Below are 19,143 nucleotides of genomic sequence, written 5' to 3'. Positions count from 1 at the left end.
GAGATTTATAGCAGTAATAAAATACCTGTCTTTCAAGACAATAAATAAGAAATGTAAGGCACTGAACTGCACAATGGTAAACAAGAATCAAACAGAAAGAAGCAAGAAAAAAATAATTCTTTAAAATAATTGGCAGCTTCAGTCGTGCTAAGAATGAGAGAAGAGGAATATTCATCAAAGAATTAACAAAATCCATATGATGTGAATTTGAGAAAAATCGTCACTGTAAAAATCTTCCTTGGTGCCCTAACCACTGCTAAAATTAAATATGCCTCAAGCGTGGACGGGAATCTTGGCCTAAGTGAAATTCATGACAACATCCAGGTGCGCAAAACTTTGGTGATCTTTCATCTTTCCATAAACCAGAAAGTTCAAGAGAAAAATGTAGTTGCTGTCTAATGTCTCAGAACAATACTAAAGGTACTTTAAAGAAGTGATCTTAACAATGCATCTCCCTAAGACGTTAATCCATTGTGAGAAATGCAAAAACAATATAAACATTCAGAAAACGACCTCTTTTCTTAACTGCAAAAAAAAAAAAGAGAAAAAAAAGAAAAAAAGAAAAAAAGAAAAAAAAAAGAAAAAAAAGTACTGCTGATCAACCAACAGCGATCTTGAATCTGCAAGGCAGGAATCACATATCAGTTTCCTGCTCTCAACACCTCAACAAAAAGGTACTTTAGAGGTAAGAATCAGTAACAGACCATCTAATTTAAGCATTCGTTTCTTGATTGAGAATGTCTACAGCACAGAACAAATACACTAGCAATCAACAGTTCACCCTTGAACCTAATCAGAGGAATGAGGCAAAAAGAGTCATTGTTCCCCTCTGTTTACTCACTTATATAAAGTGACTGTACTTGATGATTGAAAGTGCTTGCATTTTTTTTTCCCTGTGCTTTTCTGACCTACAAAAGTCTCAAGAAGTCTGCTGAATACACACACAACACTGCCTAAAAACATTGTATAACAGGGAAACATCACACCTGCAGGAAGATCTCTCCAGGTTAAACAAGGAAGATCCAGGTTGATGGTTACCATGCCCAACTTTCTCACCAACCTCCTGCTCCCTATCACCAAGAACTTAAGGGCTTTACTATTTATTTTCTTTTAAATAAAGGCTGTATATTGTATGCACGCACACACACCCCTCCATGAAATTCAGTGACCTCAAACTGTTGAAGCTGCCAACAGCAAATTTATCTGGTGTCTCCATAACACAGGGATCAAGTGAAACTCAGTATGGAAAGTCATTTCCAATTTCACAGTCCAAGGTGGTAGGTGAAACTTGCATTGCATCACCGTTTTATTTGCCTCCCACTTTTCAGAAAGTCAAGGACAAATTTAAATCTTGGAAGGGAACCAAGTTTTACTTTTTATATTACTACGTACAACAGAATACTTGAATACCTCAGTCCAACTACCTGCCATCCATACACATTGATGACAAAGTATTCTGAAACACTCACCCTGACAATTAATTAATTACAGGAGTTACCCTACAGTAAGCTGTACAGACAACTACAAGCATCACATCTCTAAAATGCAGTGTGGTAATGATTTATGTATGCACTCACTACACCAGAAGAAGAAGCTGAATTGTTATGCTTTGAAACATTACAAAGAAAGCTATATACCTCCATTTTTCTAAACAAACCTGACAGTACTAGTGCCTTCTATATATGCTTTAGCCCACCCACTGTCCCCTTACTCATTTCAAGATTTATATTTCTACATAGAATCCTCAGATTTTATTTTAGAAAAACAAAAGCTTTAGCAAATTTATTTTTATTCTAAAGAAGTACGTAGACAAAACAGAAAACGCAGTTTGAATTCACCTTAGTGAATTAGGGAAAATATGCACACACAGAAACAAACCAGTGAAGCCTGGATTTCTACAACTTCATGTCTTGTTTCCTTTATACTTCTTGATATGGGAATCCTGATGTTCCTGTGACTGGTGGAACCCTCATTTGACAAGGTATAGTATGTGTTGTGGGAAGAATGAGTACCAAGCTAATTGCTGCTGTTATTCTGAGTTAGCCTATACCAAACCAATCTGATAGAAATAGTAAATGAATCAAAAAAAAAAAAAAAAAAAAAAACCACTTTGTTTTAAATTTGGAGGCATTATAAGCATATTACTTTTTCTTTCTTTTAGCACCATTTGCTAAAGACGACAAACTAAGTTGACAGTGTTTTCTGCCTGTCTCCCACCCTTTCCTTTCAAATGAATTTTGAAAATGATGACACGTTTCAATCAAACAAAAACTTTCATGAAAATGGCTAGGCAAGACAAGAGACAAGACAACTTTCCAAACTGCTGTTCTTCCCTATCTGATAATGAGCACTTGCACACATCAGGGAGGACTTAGCCATGGTACATTTGATTTGCCCATTAGCATGCTAATTTAAAAAATAACAACAAAAGCACACTGTTTGTAAGTGGTTAACAAAAACATAGGTAAATACTAGTGGAAGTTCTCCAGAAATCTTCACTAAATTTACTGATAAATATATAGGAGTGCTGCTTCCAACTACTGTTAGACTATGGGACTGGAGTATCTGGTGTGCCCAGCCAGCATGATAAAATGCAGTGGGGACACAGAGGAGAGTACATACGTAGTTAACAGCCTCCATAGTAACACAGATGAGGGCACCACTCTCACGCCTGTCTAGGGTATTTGGAAAGTTATTTGACTACAGGCTGAATTGAGAAAAATAAATAATCACAGCACATCTAGACACCATGACTCTTCTAAACACCAAGATCTCCCACTCCTGTTGCAGCCACTCCAGTAGCGTGGCCTCATCCAGGCAGCTGGGAGCTAGCCTAGGTGCCCAGGATTTTACATAATATGTAATGGCAACTGAGGTTCACTTGGCAAGGCAGAAATGCCACTAATAGGCATAGGAACACTTTTGCTCCACATTGTTTCACCAGCTGTCCTCGGTACCTGCTCTGCAGACATCATAACCCCACGTGGCATACATGAGTTTTGCTGGTGCTGGTGGGGCCGTGTCAGCTGCAATTCTAGGGACAAGGGCTCATTTCCCCCCCCATTTCAGTGCTCCCACCATCATGTACAGTAGAAGTAAAATTTAATTTGTCTAATAATGTTTTAAGTAACACAAACATATTATGCTTTTGTTGCTAACTGGCAGCAGGAGAGAAATTATGTCAAAACAGAGCGTACCAAACTGGTGATGGGGGAGGATATACAGTTATCCTCCCCCCTCTTCCCCTCCTCCAAAACACACCTGCATAATGCAAATACATCACACTTGTGGGGGTGAATCAAGGTTGAATGGTAAAGACAGCTGCTATATATGACCCTATGCTTCTTTTTCAAAAACTACCGTTTCTCCTTCTAATGTGAGCTAGATAATATTACCACTTATCTCTCCCTCCAAGCTGAAGTGGTCCTCAGATAAGGAAAGTGATCTCATTAAATCCAGTTTATTTGCTGGATTAAAGAATTGACATGGAAAAATGGCAATTATTAAGCTAAGGTCTAGTCATACAGAGCATGAAAAATAGAAATACTCTTCTGATATTGCATTACATCTATAAGTCTTTCAAACCACAGTATTCTTCTGATCAAAGTAAAAACAAAACAAAAGTTGGAAATTCTTAAGAGAAAAAAAAATGAATGAAGGAAAGAATGAAAGAGAATCAGCAGTTTCCTGCTTGTCCCAGATGGAATTATTTGAAACTTAACAGACTTGGCCCACCCAAACACATCCCGTACAGACAGACACCTGTGGACACATGTTCCAGAGCAGAATGAATGGATGGAGTGCTACAGCCACTCCCCTTTCATTCACCTGTAAAGCTGTGAAATATCTAGGTCTTTGCAGATGTGTCTTCTGATTCAACTCAGAAATCACATCTGGACAGAGAAGGAGCACTAACAGTACTTAAGCTTTGCTGTACTCTAGCCTTGATGGAACAAAGGCTCCGAGTCATTAAGAAACTTGAATGCCCACACACACTCCCACGCACAAATAGATCTGACTTAGCAATAGATCTGACTCATCCAGAATCTGACAGGCTTAACTCACACACATAGTAAATCTAGCATAATCAGAACATGAGAGACTTGCAGCCCATATGAAGATCATCTCTGGAGAAAAGGAGATTAAAAAAATAAAATAGAAAAAAGGAGTCCCACAGAGCAGACTCTTTGCAGGTGCTGTAACTCATGCAAAAACTCTGAAGTAAGAACCCTGGTCATATTCTGCATGTCGATATGTACACTACTGGTCACTGTACTTTTTTTTTTTTTTCCAGTTTTTCCAAAAAGGAAAAACCTGACAAAGAAAATTAGATCCATGAATTACCCCAGTTTTTAACTCTAGTTACAGTAACACTTCATTCTCTACCAGGCCAAAATAAGAGTGAATGAAGAGAAATGAGTGCCAGAATGGGAAACATATCGTTGACAGGGAAAGCATAGATCAGAGTGCACGAAGTCACCCATCAGCCAGAGTTTGCTGGTTGAAAATTATAAAGCAGAATGACATAACTCATATTTGACTTTACAGGGGTCTGCCTAATAACAGTCCACTAAAAACTGCCGAACTTGATCTACTTACTCTCTTTAACCCCATCTAGGTCAAAATGGCAAGATACATTAGTGTAAATTTACACTTTTAACAAACAATCAGATTTATAGTCCAAAAGCAGCACTTAGTTCTTGCCAAAAACTACCAAGATTCCCAAAATAGTAATTTTAAACATATAGTACATTATTAAGAATGTTGTCAGAATGAACAGAATTACCCACTTTAAAACAGCAGAGATGGAGAAAAACAGTAATAAAGAAAAAATTATTGTGGTCTTGCTCCCACTGAAGTCATATTTCTCATGAAGACTTCAAAGGGAGGGGTGGAGGGAAAGATGGCCTTTATTCAACTTTGTGCAAATCACACAACTGAGTATTTTTATTTGGATTAAATCAGTTTTGATACGACGCTGATCTCCTGGAGCCTGACAGTAAAAAAAACATGCTCTGAAAATATTTGCTCTTGTAGAGTGACACCATTTCCCATTGTGTTTTTCTAGCCTTTGACTGAAGTTTATAAGACATTTCAAATGTTCTCTTGACACTGGCATTTGCTATCTAGATGCCACCAAACCCTTGCAGGGATTCCTGTATCTGGAGTTCATTGAAACGTTATCCCAGATAACTTCTTCTAGTTCTGGGATACTGACAACAGTAACACCTTTTCAGCCAAATAGAGTTAGCACAGACTTCACGCAAGCCAGAAACTTAGAACAAGATGTGAAGTTTCAGGGCCAGAGAAATCTACTCAGTAATGATAAACTCAATGTACAGAATTGTTAAACCCTCCAGGATAATGTGCATAAAATATTTTCGGGAAGTAGGGGTGTTTTACAAGACTTAGATAAAAATCAATGTTTCTAGCACACTTTGTTGTCCTTAAGACAAAACATGACAGATAAATATATTTATTTTTAAATAGTTTGGGAAGGAAACTCTGCAACAACCCTCTAAAGAAATCTTTCTCCCTCAAAATGCACCACTGTACTGCTTCTAACTCTTCTACACCCGTAAGAAAATATTCTCGACTTTACTCCACCCACTCTGATAAGAAAAATGGCCCATAGAATATAATGGTGTTCCTCTTTCAGAAGTCCACCAGGTAATGTCTCGTCACATCTAACTGATTCTCAGTCTCTCACCCAAAACTGATGTTAACATATAAACCTTACATGGTGTCCAAGGAAATTTAAGTTCTTTGGTATCTATATTAATTTATGTTGTTCCCTTTCTTATATTAATCAGTATGCAGCTACTTTCCTCACACATACACACTGGCACCAAAAAGGGCAAATAAGTTACGAAAGGTAAAATTAAAGGATAACATAAGATTCTTAGTTTTATGTAAGTATAAGCTCCTTGGGCAAAAGAACTTTTAAATATGAAAACATTAAAAAATATTTCACATTTTATTCAGCCTGTTGAAAAAAAAAAGTGAAACTTGTCAAATTATGTGTTTTTTTCGTTTTTTTGCTTGTTTTGGTTTTGTTTATTTTATTTTTTAATTCAGGTGAAGCTTAGATCACAGACACATTTTAGAGGGGGGGAAAAAAAAAAGTACGCAACCCTGACGGAAAGGTATACCTGCTTTGATATACTATTCTGAAAGACATTTTCTGTACTGCAGGATACCAGCTGGTATATTTCCTGTAGCATACTCAATTCAGAGACATCTGCTTGCTAGTAGACCAAGGATGAAGCTTGGGGTTACGAGACCTGGAATTTATTCCTGGCTAAGCAACTGATTTGTGGTGCATGCTCGAGAGCCTTGCTCTGTCCCTGTTTCACCACCATAAAATACAAAGATGACTTCTAGTATGCACTAGTTTCCTTAAACAAAATGTAAATATATATGCAGTGAACTGCACTGTAAAAATTGTGGCTCCAATTATAAGCGAACTCCCGAGTATAGTGGCAACTGCAGGAAAGCTTTATGGTTGCACTCTCTTGGTCAGAGCCCAGCTGCCTTCTGGAGAAACAGGACTGAACAGATTCATGTAGGTACTGCAGATGCCAAATAATAATGAGAACACTAATCCTGAATATTGCAGCTGCTGATAATGCCCATCACCTAACAATGCAGAAAGTACCACATTCACCATTGCCATCAGCATGCACTGTTATAGATTAAAAAAATAATAATTAAAAAAGGGGGGGGGGAAGATACGTGGTCTGTAAGAAACCAAGACAGTCTAAAGAAAAAAATAACTCAGTGCATATAGCTTGAGGTTATGAGGAAAGCGCCTGCTAATATGCAGCAGGCTCCCGTAATTGTGCAGCTGAAGTAATAATACCCCAACAAAATACCATTAAAATGTGCAGTGTTTAACAACTGTGCCAATTTTCATGCATGTCAGTTTATTCCACAAGCTGGCTTATCCACTTTTAAAAGCTCCAAAATGATTTAAACAAATTATACCCACTACACTTTAAAGGTAGGAGACCATACTAAATCCTGGTTAAGTCTATTAATTTTAAGAGTGAAATACCAGGGAGAAAAATGGATTCACAGTGAACTTTTCAAGTGGGGAGAGAGTTAAATACTGCTGTGGTTTTGTTTTTTGGTGCAACATATCAACAAGCTTCAGACAATTTATGTTCTCATCCCAAATGTACTGGAATCATCTATGATACAAAAATAAGTGACAGAATTAACACATTTTTTAATCTACGTTGCTTTCAAAATCTGCTTTTCTTTTTTTTTTTTTTTTTGGCTTAGATTGTTCTCCTTCAGTAATGGATGCTTTCTCTTCTACCATCTCAGCATGCTCGAGACAAAGGCAAAACTTAATGTATCTATCATCAGAGCCAGAACACACAGCATAGTCCATCTGCTACTGTAAACCTCAAACAGAGATGCTCCCCTCCTTTCCCCAGCAAGCTTGCTAGCTCTACTACTCTGTCTGCAGCATGAAGTCAAATGCTGTGTTTCCCCCCCCAAATTCCCTCTAGGTGGCTATAGCAAGGATATACAGGTTGTGATCTGGAGGTGTTCCAAAACTTCTCAGAAATATTCTTCCCCAGGGCCAAATGTTTTCCCCATCAGCAGTGAAAGCATTCAGTGCTTTGGCATTCTCCTAGCAGCCTATCCCTCCGTTTGCCACCCAACATGCATGCACACTCCCATCTCCCTGGCTGCTCGCAGTGCTGAAAGGATTACAAATGCCTCAGGCAAAGCAAAGATAAAGAGGAAAACACTTTAGTGCTGGGCATCATCCCAGTGAGGACACAATTTCCAAGCTCCTCCTCAACAGATTGTGTGTGTGCGTGCACACACGTCTGTATTTAGTACTAACAAAATTAAGGAAGGAGAAGAGTTTAATGCATGAGTAGGATCACTGTCAAGAATTTTATTACAACACCTTGTTTTTCATAAAGCATCATTAAAAGAAAACATCTACCATCCTCTGTGGTGTGCCAAGTTTAAAGCAGGCAGGAGACCCCAGAAGTAGCCTGCAGTTTGCCCCCAGCTAACTTCTCTTTCACTGCCCTCCTTGCCTTCCACCCAGTATCTCCACTCCCTGCAGAACTTACACTTAGTTTCAAGTGGCATACTGCATCATTTATTTATTTATATGTATATTTTTTAAGGCTAAACCACTAAACTAGAACATGAAATACCAGATTCTGCATTCACCACATTGATGCTCTCCACATTCACCTAAGGCAGCAGAAAAAGAATAAATACCTGGATCTGGTTGGGCTCCCCTATGTTAAATCTGCTTCAAATACTTGTTGAGTGTAAAAATTCAACACAAAAGAGCAATAGATTTTGATACCTGGTGCTGGGGATGATTTAGGGTTTTCATACTCAAAAGGTCATGAGAATTTATGCAAAAAAGTATGCAGAAATATTAAGAGGGGTGTTTATTTAAATGCAATGTTGGCTTCAGTATCTGCTATTGGTTCTCACTATTTTTGACAATTCACCAAACAATTACAACACATAACATTTACAATGTTATGTTAATTCATAATTTAATGTTAATTCACAACTTAATAGTAAGAATCAGTAATACATAGACCACCGACTGCAGCAAATTGCCCCAAACAGGAAACTGCTATTACAAATGCCTTTGGGAATATTCAACAATTTGAATTGTGACACTGAAGATTTTTGCTTAGTAGGATTGGAAGGGAGGACATATATCCTGTCTGCAAGCACTCATAAGATTCCGCTGTTTGTGTTCACTTGTAATTATATAAGACGAAAAAGATGTTTGATTCAGAACATCTGCAGTGGAGCAAGTCCCTCAAATTTTCCTAGAACAAATGCAGGAAATAAATAGCACAAACAAAGAGAAGAAAGAAGTAAGAAGCACCCAGATTTGATATGGAAACACTAATGTTAGGACTGGTGCTCCCTTCAGAAATACAAAATAGACTGCTGGAAAAGTTGGCATGTTCCAAAATTCTTATTTTCCTTCAAAGGTAGTAGAACTTGAAACAATGCAATAAAGAGAAAAGAAACATGCATTGCAGATAAATCAGGAAGATAATCACGCTTTGTCTAAGAACAAGGTTCAAACTTTACCACTGACTCAATATGTACATTGAGTCTGCAAGCAGGTGCCCATGCTGCATTTGCCAGTGCTTTCACCCACACCACATCTTAATTTATTCTCTAAGTTTTTACCCTAAGGCCTTTTTATTATTTTTTTTCTCCAAAACAAATGAATTTGGCTCTCAATTGCATTGTGCTGGAGGCAGTGTTAGTACATAGTGACTAAAATGAAAATTAGACCACACAGAAGGGTATACCAAATTATTCCAGAGAAAAACAATGTTAAAATTGGATTAAAACAGAATATCATTAAAGTAATATAATAAAATAAATAAATAAATGTTGTATTTTATAATCATCTCAGATGAGATGAAACTGAACAAAAATGTGAAAATATCAGGAAATTGGAAAACATATTTAAACTCCCAGCCCACTTTAAACCTCTGCTTTACTTGTATTCTGCACCAAACGTGCATACAAATATTGCCTGTATCTCCAGCTCAGATGCAGCTGCATTTTAAGAACATTTTGAGCTTTTCTCCACCCTCCTACCCTCCCCCCATGTTTTTATCACTTTGATTCTTTCAAGAAAAAAAATTTGGATGGTTTGTTTAGCGAGATAATAGTCAAGATTCAAGCCAAAGTCTTAAGGAGTACTGGACCATGAGAACCTGCCTCTCAGAGACCAAGCACACCCCTAGTCACTCAAGAACAGGCTCTGAATGTTTAAGAGTCTTCTTCTTTGTACAACTTCAATCTATGCCACAGTGCCTTGTCATTCCTTGAAATGTCCTTGTAAGGACACAGCTTTGCATTCTACAACTAGGAAATACTAGGAAAACATGTGAAAGGTTTCTCAGTTCCCTTGTTGAAACTTCCTCTTCCCCACAAGAGCTATGGACCTTCTGCTTTCTGCTTAAAGTCTCAAAGTAGGCAGAGCAAAGAGATGATCAGGCAGCAAACACAGCTTGTGACACACAGTTGGGAAGTTCTGAGGGCAATAAGCAAACAGGGCAGGCAAAATAAATGAGCACTATTTTTACTTTATTATGCAGTAATATTTACTTGTTATCATGGGCTGGTAATATATCTCTGAGCAGCTGGAATAGAGCTGATAGGCACAAAGCAGAAGCTATACTCTTGTGTTTTGGTCATTACTTATCCTCCATCCACTAAATGGCAGAGGCTTTCATCTCAGAAAAAAAGATAACAATTCAAGACAGCAATAAACACTTGTTGATACACTGGTGTTAGGTGTACAGGCTACCCTCCCTTTTCAGAGAGCACAAGGATCATCTGCTTTCATACTGAGTGGGTAAGAAAATGCGTCATTTTATACATAGCATTAATGACAAAGAACTGTGTAGTCTTTAAATGCAAAATCAGATCCTATCTGAGAGGCAGGCATTAAAGCAGAGGACAGAAGAGAAAAAAAAATCCTGATTCATTAACTAAAGATAAGAAAAAAGCATTGAAAATGAAAGGGTAAAACTTTAAAGGGTTAAACTTGTCACAAAGTATCTTGCTCTTGTTTATACATCCATACATGCTTAAAACCTCAACAAGAAACAGTGGGACTGCTGTGCCAATTCATGCCTCATTTCTGCCTCTTCTGAAGCATCTTAAAATCGAGTCATTATAGACATCTGGATACCTAAAATGTGATGGGTAAGCTATGGGTGCTATGGTTTGCCATTTTTTTGGACTACGGTAGTATTTATTATGATTTGTAACAAAGGATATCGTTGAGATTTAAGACATTTGTTATTTTTCTCAGGGTCAGAGCTTTGCTCAGAGTTTGTAAATTAAATCATCTGCCTCAAGAAAAATTAAGGATATACTAAGAAGTGAAAGCTAAAGATCAAAGTTCCAGTCAACATAATCTTTTCTCAATAGACCTGAAAGCCTATTGAGCGACAGCATTAGAAATGTCAAAGCCTGCCTTTTGACAGTAGTATGGCAAAATGTATGAGCTCATTTACCAGGGATCTCATCTGTACAGTGGGATGCAGAGTCAATAAAAACAACGGATGGTGCTCAACAGCACCTCTGATTCTGGTTCCAGAAAACCAGATTCTGATTCCAGAAAATACATCAGTGAAATCTTGTGGGGAAACTTGCATTAAAAAAAAAAAAAAAAAAAAAGACAGACATATTAGACATGGTTTCATGGTTTGTGTTTTGTGTGCGTGTGTGTTTTTTGTTGTTTGTTTTGTTTTTGTTTTGTTTGTTTTAGGAATCTCCTCTAGTCTGTGTTAGCCCATTTTCTATCCAACATTATATCAGAATTTTATTAATACTCTTTTACTTGCCTTTATGTGTCAATTATTTAAATAAAGTAAAAGACAAAAGTTAGAAGAGCCTGTCTCCCCGTGCTTGTAGAATGTACTTTATAAGTATTGCCTTAGAAGGACCACCACCTTTACCAGCATAACCAAAGAAAGCTGTTTTTATTTTCTTTCAATTTTTAGACACATTTCTGATGTGTAGTCCACTTTCTTAGAGGGAAAAAAAATGATTAAGGATGCCAGAGTTGTTCCCTGAATGACAAAGAAACAGGAGAGTTGGAACCACGGTAAAAATTCCACTGAAGTCACTATAAGCATTCCCACTGGTCTCCACCAAAAAAAAAAAGTGCAAGACTGGCAAGCCTGGAATTCATTCGACTCCAGCTCCAGCCTTTCAATACCTATAATTACTCCCAAAGGACTAATGAGGAAGCCAGTTCTCCATCTCGTAAGACATGCTGACAGACAATCAGGAAGCGAGACACTGGGTGCTGTGCACCAGACGAGATGAGGCTAGCCCTTAAAAGGCTAGGAAAGGCAGTGAGAGAAGTGGATTTTTTTAATGAATCCAACATTTCCAATAATCTCGTCCTACAACAGAAAAACATTCATCTGTTCAGTCTTTCTTCTCAGGCAGTCCTATTTTAAAACCATCTGTTTCATGAAATGGCTCTATTTATATAGTATAAATGCAATAAAGCCCTCTGAAAAAAGTGGGACACGAGACAAGGAACAAGGGAGAACAATCTGGTGCACAAGAACTGCTCTGGATGAATTTCGACACCTTGCACTGGTCAGACAAATTGCATTATTTCAATTCTTTACATACTCTTTAGTATGGGCTGGCCAGACTTACCTGAAGATATGGTAAGCTCTTGCTTACAATTATACTTTATCCTCAAAAACACTGCCCAAGATATAAAATATTTATTTAAATATTTAAATAATATTTATTTAAATCTGTATTGAAATACAGGACATTCTTCCCCTTCAACAGATCCGACTAATACTTATGGCCAAAGATTCACTGCAAGAATTATTCAATTTTGAAACACATTATAAGCATTGGACTTTTTCAACTTCAGACATGATAAAAACAGCAAATCAGCATCTCTGAAGTTCGCAATAAATCATTCACAATAAATCACCTCCCAAACAAGATAATTCTAGTAAAAATTCAATTCATGGCTCACTCTTAAAAGGCTTTTCAACTTTTTATTGCACTCCTTTAATGATCTAATTTTATAATGTAATTCTTCTTTACTTATCTTGGATCATCACCTTAAGCTCTTAATTTCAAAGAACAAAAACAAAGGTAAGCTGTCCCCTGGAGTTTTCAAACACTTCAAGGTTTGACTAGCAAGGTTGGTCAAATTAAACTTCAAATATCATGGCAAATCTTCTGAAACTCCTCTTGAATATATCATCTCTCACAATTTGGAAGAGAAAGTGAACATCCTCCAACAGATGTTCAGACCAAACATTGATTTAGGATGCTAATACCTCATCCTGCAGATGTTAAGCTTTGAGTTCATTCCTGACTTTTGGTAAAATGTAGCTCTATAAACCAACTCAGAGCCAGTTCTATGTTGTGGATTATTAAACTGAACCAAGAGGGGGAATGCTTTGTAAAATAGCATTTTTGCTCTTGCAAAATACATGAGAAAGCTGCAAGTCAATAAATATCACTTCCTAAGCCCAGGCAGAATTTACTTTTCCTAAGGCCTCACTAAAGACCTAAGAAAATCTGGTCATTTCCAAAATACAGAAAATATTTATGGTTATTTCTGTGGATGTCAGGATACCTGTTTGATGGTCTGCCTCTCCATGTCTTAGAAAATCAATTTTAATAATAAGAAGTAGGTAAACAAAAAACATACAAACAAACAAAAAAAGTAGTAAAACCATTGCTATCAATCCTAAACAAAAAAGACAACCATTTAGTTTTACATTATGGGGCTAAGATAGATAAATTGCACTGAACTAGAGAATGAAATTTGCAGGTTATTATTTTAAATGTTATTTATTTTTATTTATATAATGTTATTTATTTGAATATATAATGTATATAATGTATAAATGTATAAATATAAATATATATAATATATTAAATTTTATATAGTATATATAATATAAATATTATGTGTATATATAATGTATTTAGTGTATAAATATAAATGCATATAATGTTATTTATTTTTAATGTTATGTCCTTTTAAATTCAGACGAATATACATGCATATACACATGCACACATTAATGTACATAATAAACAGATGGATGTCCTGATTAATCACCCAATTCCTCATAAAAAAATAATAAATAAAAATTTAAAAATAAACCAGTAAAATCAGTCAGTAGAAAATTGAGATATGATATTCAGTGACACTGTCTCATCTCTGGTTATGAGCACCATATATGATTAGTTCAGAACTCACACCGACAAATGCATTTCTTTTAAGAATAAGAAGGTTGTAACATGCATCCGAATAACAAATGACAGCACCACTCTCAAGGCAAGATCCTTCAGAACCTCAGAAGCTTTCAATACCAAGACACAAAGCCATCCTGCAGGACATTCTCATAAGCTCATGTTCCTTGACTGGGCAAATCAAAGCCTGTTACCTGTGCAGGACTGAATACTATGCAACCTACTATTAACACTACCATTGCTAAACAGCCTATCTTCATACAAGAGTGGAAAAACATAAAAGCAGCAACCATGACTCACAACAATCTGGAAACTGAAGATAAGAACAGAGGGACAACAGAAACAGCAACAACAAAAAGGGGCAGTGTTCAAGGTGTTAACCAAAACAGATTACACTCTCTGTGAATTGGAAGAAGCAGATATTGCAGAGAGGCACAGAGAGAGCAACAATCCCTGTACAAAGCAAAAAATAAATTGAAAAAATAAAAAATAAATACAAAGAAATTAAACCTTCAGGAAAGATAAAGAATTAGGAATCAGCTCATGGGATTAATCACATCACCATCAGGATGTTTAAACTAATCCTTTCTCACTGTGCTGGTCACAAATTACAGTTTACTGAGATCCGATTAAAAAAAGCAGCTGTTGCACCAAATATATGAAAAACAATGGCCTAATGACGAGGGCCACCCAGTGCTCTGTGTTTGATCCACATAACTTCCCCAGCTCGTTGTCCTCGGGCTATCCACACACTGCAAGGACCGTTTCCTAGGTACAGGAGAAAGTGCCAGCAATGGCTCTCTTGTATTCTCTTTACAGGACTTAGCACACATTATACCACCCAGCTACCTACTTGATGATGTGACAGCTTTCTTCAACTCTGATGTGCCTGAAACACAACACTTACACTCAGCCACTCTTTACAGTAAACCAAATTGCACCTTATGAACCTTCATTTTAAATCAGTTGCAGCTCTCAGAGTACTGTCATAGAAGCTGTAGAAACTGCTGCTCTTTTCCCAACATAAACACAAGCTTTTCAATGTGGGTTTTGAAAATGCTAAATTCTCCAGCAAAATGGCTGGAAATAGCAACTGCTTGGTAGTATAGAACCTTCCCTGAGCACTGGCCACAGTTCGAAACAGTCCAGCACTTTGTCAGATGGAGATCCAGCAGAAGGATGCTGGAACCAAAACAAAATCTTCCTTCCTCTTGAAAAGTAAAACAGAGAAGAAAAGAAGAAAGAAAAATAAAATAAAAAAGCAGAAACCAATATATTAGGAAGAAATACTAGAGCTCCTCTTCTCCTAAGTACACCAAGAACAGTGGAGGACAGCAGGGATACTTAGAAATGTCCACAATGTGTGGCCAGACAGTACCACCTCCTCCTTCTCCTCCACGCCAGGCTTCCTGCGGGCTGAGTGAGCTCTGAAACACAGCAAGGCCTGAGGGCAGAAGGGAACCTGAGGCCCAGAAACAAGCTCTAACTGCCCCAGCTGTAATAATAAAAGCACACCAGCTTGTCCCGCAATAACTTTTCATTATAAAGAAAACACAGTTTAGAGAGGTTTACTAAGATCTTCATGAAGATCTTATCAACTGAATTTCTTTTTTTTTATTATTATTATTGCATACAGCAATAGGTGAGGTTTTTAGAAGTATTATGAACAAGGTGCATAAATGTTACTATTCCTAAAGTACAAAATCTCATAGTTGAATCCATATTGAAAATTTTAAAACTTTACCCCAAGCTGCTTTATGAAATGATTAACATTTTACTTCCTGGAGAAAAAATAATATATATATATTGTATATAATGTATAAATTTATTTTATTTATAAATTTATTTTATATATATATAAAATAAAATTCCTAGAGGTCTGTAATTTCTGCAGACATAATTGTCTAAAAGCACTAGAATTATATATGTTTTTATTATTATTTTGGTACATTATTGTTTGTTTTTAAGTGAAAAGGATGTTCTTCATTCAGAATCAAGTTTTAACTTCCTATCTCAGCACTTTCCCAAAGCACCCTTCCCCCACCTTCTCCACTACCTTTCCCAACAGGTGAGAATAACGTGTAACATGTTTTCTTTAATCAATGCAGTTGTCAGAGTCCTTTGCTAGTCTAACTTGCTAGAGGCTCTTGTACCTTGGCTCTGGACAGACACCAGGGCAAGGAACACAACCTCTGGGCCTTCTTTCATGCCTAAGTAAAGAAGCCAAAACTCAAGAGCAATGTCTGAATAATCTCTCCATGCACATTTTTTCAAAGCCACTTCTTCATATCTGTCCACATAAAACATGCTTGAGAGATGAAATACAAAGGTGTGACTACTGCAACACACCTCGCCAACCACAAAACACAGGCAATGGCCCACTCTTTATCAGTTGGACATGTGGCTGTGAACAAGCCTAGCACATCTTTTCTTGCTAAGACTCCACTTCCATACCCTTCCTTAAGGTTTCAGCTGTGCCTTAAATAAAAAATAATTTTAAAAATCAGCCCTAATCTTTCAAGACCTACATGGACTGTTTTCTCTTATTCCCAAATGAACTGCCAGCTTCACCTCCAACCTGCCTTTGCAGCTTGCTATTTTACCATCAGGCCTTCCTCTCAGTCACTCTTCAGAGATGCTGCATGCCAGCATCTGCAAATCCCTTCACTGTTCTCCTCTCCCTCCTACACTGCTTTGCCTATGCCTTGAAAAAGCAGCATAAGCACAGCTGTTCACAATACAAGACAAACTTGCTCCACTATTCCTTGGTGCAACTATTTATTGCTCATCCATTGGTTTCAGGTGGAAACACTTTGCCCTGCCCCAGGTCTCCTGAGTGGTTACCAGGATAGTTCTCTTAAACTACAGCTCCTCCATATTAAAAAAATAAGCTCCTCCCTTTTCTCCTCAGTTTAACACACACACACACACACACACACCCCTTAAATATATATTTTTAAGGGTTACATAAATATTTAAGAAGACTGGCCTGGTGTATTGGACTTCAAAATTGTTTTTAAGAGAGGAAAGAAAGGATACATTCAGCATGTACTAAGAAGGCACAAACATGAAAGTCACGGACCACTTCATGTGATAACTGCCTTTCCAAAATAAAATATTCATTAGTAAAACTCTCTTCATAAAAATCTGCATAGAGTGAGCCAACTCATACAGAAAGTGAACAATTTACATGTCTTTACTTCAAAGCAATGGAATGCCAGGTAAGCAGCCCAATATATGTAAGCAACTGAATATAAGTGACATGCAGTGGTGTGACCCATTAGAAAATGACAGACTGAGCTCATCTACCAGCCAAAGTATGAAACCGAGGAAATGCTGGAGAACAAATTCAATCTATTACTTTTGTTTGTGTTAAAGTATATTATCACTACAGAGATGCAGTTGTTGAAGTTAAAAAGGATAGCTTTTCATAAAAACAGAACATTGTAAACACGCTGTTGGATTGTGGATAAAAAGCTGTATTAACTGCTTAAATCTTAATTTGCATATGGCAAGAAAACACAATAATAAAATTACCAGGATAAAAAGAACTATCATGGCTTTGCACACTTGCCAGAGCCTGTCCTCCTACATTAAAATCCCCAGCAGGTTAGTTTAAATCCTTAAAAAGGGAAAATATCAACAAGCAATAGGAGATGAAGACATTTAAGAAAGTTCTTCATATAAAGAACATAATTCTCTTTTCAACATAAATAAAAAAAATCCCTTTAAGCAAGAAACAAGACTTAACTTATTATTTCCTATTTATGCTACTGTTATTGCACCACAATGATTAAAGATAATCTCAACAACAATGAAAATGAAGCAGTTCCATATTAATTAAGTACTCACTGAAGAGACAACTTTATCCATGTCCCCAGTGTAAAGCATTTTAAGATTTCACAAAAATTTTATCTCTGTATTTGTCTCTTAGTATTTCAGTCATCTCATAAGCCTTTGATAGTTCGGTAAAATAGAACAGGATAAAAGAATAAAGACTTCAGTAAGTACTGTAAAAATATTCTATTTAATGGATCTGAGTAACATTAAGAAAATCAGGTCCTAATGTGAAACTGGAGTCACAGTGATCAGCACGTAGGCTCGTACAATCAGTCAGAAATAAGCAACGCTCCCAATATAATGACCTTTTGACAACCATAGAACTTTAACTATTAAGGATAAACACTTTGCATGGCTGGGAGTGTTGCACAGGAACACACTAATGGAAAGTAGACAAGCACTTGCTGCTGCAGAAGGCAGTAATAGAGATATTGGAGATTTCCTTCACCTAGATCTTTCTCTTTAAGAACCAAGTAAAGGATATAAAAGTCTTCCTGTCTCACTGTTTGTCTTTAGTAGCTTTCCTCCTAAATCTGTTTCTATAATGTTTTTTCCTATATAAAATAATGTCTGCTCACACTGTAAAAATGATTTTATATCAACATTCATATATGTGTTGCATATTCAAAACGCACACAATACACCTAGCATTATGACGACTATAAAGAAAAAAATACACAAATAAAACACTCAAGAAACCTTATAAACCATTTTAGCATCTTAAAACAAAAGATTTGTCAGCCTTTAAATGCCTCAAAATAAAATGTTAGATATTTATTAGAAGAATGCTTATGAGCTCATGCTATATAGCTCATGACATTTCCAGTTTCAATTCATTCAATTCAACTTTTCTTTTTAAGACGCGATCTTCATAACTTGTTATGTTTGTGCCTTTAAGATATATCTGCACAAACTCCCTACTCTTTTTTTTTTTTTTTTAAAAAAGACAGTGTTACCATCTAATGCAAAAAGTCACAGATGGTTTGCTACTATAACTATGCAGCAGATAAAAACAAACACCATAACAGGACTGCTTTTGAGTATGCTAACTCAGCAAAGTTTCCAGTATGATGGCTACTTTAAAGGCTACAAAGGAGAAGATATTTTACATAGAAAACTTGCATTTCCTATGCAATAAACTTACCTAAGTTTCAATAAAAAGAGAAAAGTGTTCTCCTCATCATTTATGTATGTGAAGCATCTTTCTCTATGAAGTTGGCATTCTTCCACCTCAGAGACTGTCTACTGAAATGCCCATCTTGGCTTGCATTACGGAAAACAGGAGCAACAGGCATGCTTTGATAAGGCACAAAGCCAAAGTGAGTAATACCTTACAATTTATATAATTACAGAAAACATGAACTTGCTGAGATGCATAAAATAAGTAAACTTATTTATGTTACCATTTCTAAAAATCTATCTCACCAGAAGTAGCCACATACCCAGTTTTTGGTTTCATGGAAAGAGACAGGCATCTTCACCTGGTTCCTAACACAAACAGCATTCTGTGAC

The 19,143-nt window shown here is 36.7% G+C and overlaps 1 protein-coding gene across 6 annotated transcripts in view; it reads right to left on the bottom strand.

Moving 5' to 3' along the window:
* The window catches only part of SEMA5A (semaphorin 5A), a 329,026-nt gene that overhangs the window by 251,009 nt on the left and 58,874 nt on the right, over nt 1-19,143 (bottom strand). The window lies entirely within an intron of this gene.

The sequence above is a fragment of the Anas acuta genome, chromosome 2, assembly GCF_963932015.1.
Source record: "Anas acuta chromosome 2, bAnaAcu1.1, whole genome shotgun sequence".
Classification (NCBI taxonomy): Eukaryota; Metazoa; Chordata; class Aves; order Anseriformes; family Anatidae; genus Anas; species Anas acuta.
This window is presented reverse-complemented; position numbering and strand designations above follow the sequence as displayed.